We start from the raw sequence: 2,778 nt of genomic DNA, 5'->3' as shown, positions 1-2,778 counted from the left end.
GGAGGTTCCCCCGTAGCCCTGTGCCTCCATATTCATGAGCAGAGCGCACTGAGCCCGCCCCTCTCTCCCAGATATCAAGATAATCATACACTCCACTCTGCTCGTGGGACTCTTTGGCAGTGTTGTGATGTGTTGGAAAATAATAAACCATGGCCTGCAGTCACATTGATAATCATAAGTCATTGCAAACCACAAACCAAAACATAACTGAATTATATTTTCAGACAAGCATCAATTTATTCCTCTCCCCTCCTTCAGGAGACCTTATCTCCCTGCGCCCTGCATTAGCAGCATACTCTGCTCACCACAATTTATACTATTATTTTACCCCATAAAGATTTATGTCAGTTTAAAAAGGTGGGCAGAACCACTTCAGCTTTTATTCTCGTCTACATTTGTGCCAAAGGGGTAACGTACTAAATCACCTCGGATAATAAAAATGAGCTTGCATCAAGGCCAGTAGCTGAGTCAAGGGCATTTTGTTAAATGCACGGTATGATAGACATCTTTCAACATGTAATGAAAGCCTTGGAGAAAGAGCATTGGATTCCAGAGGCGTAAATATTCAACAGCCACACATTTCCAGCATGTTGTTTTTTTTCTTCTGATTAGATACATTTACATTTTGATCTTGTGAAATTCAGATGGAATCTTTGAGTGTGCAAGTTAACAACATGATGGTATCAGGAGTGCACACAACAGTGCCCCAGAGTGGCAGCCCGGAAAGTTTTATGCCTACTTGAGGAATGTCCCACATTCCAAATGGCTTGCAGTGTAATTCTGCTTCCAACAATCAACCTCCAGTTTTATGTTAATACATAATAGTGTGAGTGAGGCTGTTGCGGACCAGACTGACAGACTGCTGAGGGACGTTCTTCCCCCATCCCTATGGTGTCGGAGGGCAACGGCGACCAGGTGTATCGCTGCGAGAAGGTAATCTGTGAAGTGGATCAGTGACTACCATGAGAAGATGAGAACCTCCGCCCACCCCCGACCCACAAACCACCCCGCGCCCCTGTGGTTAGTGATTTGTGTGGACCAATTACACAGGTCATTCAATGGGTCACAATCAAGGAAACACAGTTGGGAACCGCGGCATTGCAGAAAGAGGAGTGTTATCAATGAGTAACTGCACAACATTTCACCATCACACTTTATAGCCATTTATGAGGGTGTCACACATCTCACCTGTATGTGTTTTTCCACCTGATAAGCAGTGAGGCCTTTTCTTTACTATTTTTGTGGAAACTGTTCAAGTAGCTAAGGTCTAGCTGACTTTTTTTCCCCCTGAGGCTGCAAAGGTTATCTTATCTTTAGTTTGGATGCCTCAGAGACACAAAGACGTAACTTCTGCAGAGATAGTCCCAAACATCCTCCAGTATCGGGCTGGAAAGTGTTTAACAGGTGTAGCTGAAGGTTGCTTGGTTGGCTTGTATGCATTCACAGTCAAACAGGGACGTTTCTGTGTGCAACTTCCACCGTCTTAAATCCCCGCTGTCAATATTCAGACGTCACGTTTCCTGTGGTTGAACTTCAAGATGAAAGGTACGGCATCCTCCCCGCCCGCCTCAGTCGCTGAACTGATAGACATCTCAGGTTACAGGGCTCGCTGAATTGCTCTCTCTGTGTAATTAGGGTTAATTGGAGACGTTTTTAACCTTAGGGAGCATTTCTCTTTTTTTTGCCTTGATGGCAAAAGCCAAAATAGAGATTTTAGATGGTTTGGGGTGAGGGGGTGTGGGTGAGACGCTCCCGTCTCCCGTGACCTCTTGACCTGCCCAGAGGTGATGCTTGTGTTGGGATGATGACTGAGGGGGGGGGGGGGGAGAGCAGTCGTGATACTGAAGTTCATTGAAAAGCAACCATGAGATAAGTGAACCAATTGGATCGTTCTAATTGAGGGAACAATCACTTTGACATCAGGCTTTTGGGTTTGATGGAAAATGTTTGATGTTGCAGTTAGTTTCAACTTCAAAATGTATTTTATTAATTTTGTAAAGAAACATTCCAAAAATGTTTATACATATTTAAAAGTATATACTTTAATAAAGACATCCTGTCCCTTTCGCTGTGAAACGAAAACATGTTGCCTTTTCAGAAAACAGAGTATTTAGGCAAATAAAACGATGTCTCCTTTCTGTCTGCATCTCTACTACTTGACTGCCACCTTCCATGCTAATCGCACAGCTAATAGGTATCCAAGCAGCGTGTTCTCTGTTGCCTATAAGCATGGTCTATAGTTGTCATGGAGTACAGACAGGGTTTCTCCTCTGAGGCCATGGTGCTAATCTCCTGCAGCCTTAATGTGATTATGGTAATGATCACACAAATGACCCCTGGGCTTTGGGGGATCCATGGTTCACACATTCTCACACACAGATTGCACAGGCACTCTGACTCCAACTGCCCACATGCAAGACCACCAGTCTGAGCCGGTCCTGGTGGCCTGCTCCTGTTCTTCTGTCCTCGTCGGGCTTGGAAGAGTGGAGTGAATGACCAAATAAATTCCAGCCGCCAACAAAAGAGCTGAACGGCCATGAGAGAGATGGATATCTTTTGTTGTCTGACACCCAATGCCGTATTCCAATCCAATTACCTCAGCCTTTTGCAACCCCTGCTTTCCCAGTGCATGGCATTGAAGCCTGCCTGAATTCAGACTCGGACCCCTAACAAGAATGTGGTGGATTAGTGAGCGCTCCCTTCCCCCCTACCTTTACTCAAATCTGTGGCGCACTCTCTCCTAAAAAGATTTAGAAGTACCAGCCATCTATTCTAAAT

The sequence above is a fragment of the Hippoglossus hippoglossus genome, chromosome 15 (genome assembly GCF_009819705.1).
Source record: "Hippoglossus hippoglossus isolate fHipHip1 chromosome 15, fHipHip1.pri, whole genome shotgun sequence".
Lineage (NCBI taxonomy): Eukaryota > Metazoa > Chordata > Actinopteri > Pleuronectiformes > Pleuronectidae > Hippoglossus > Hippoglossus hippoglossus.
Note: the sequence above shows the minus strand (reverse complement) of the source record.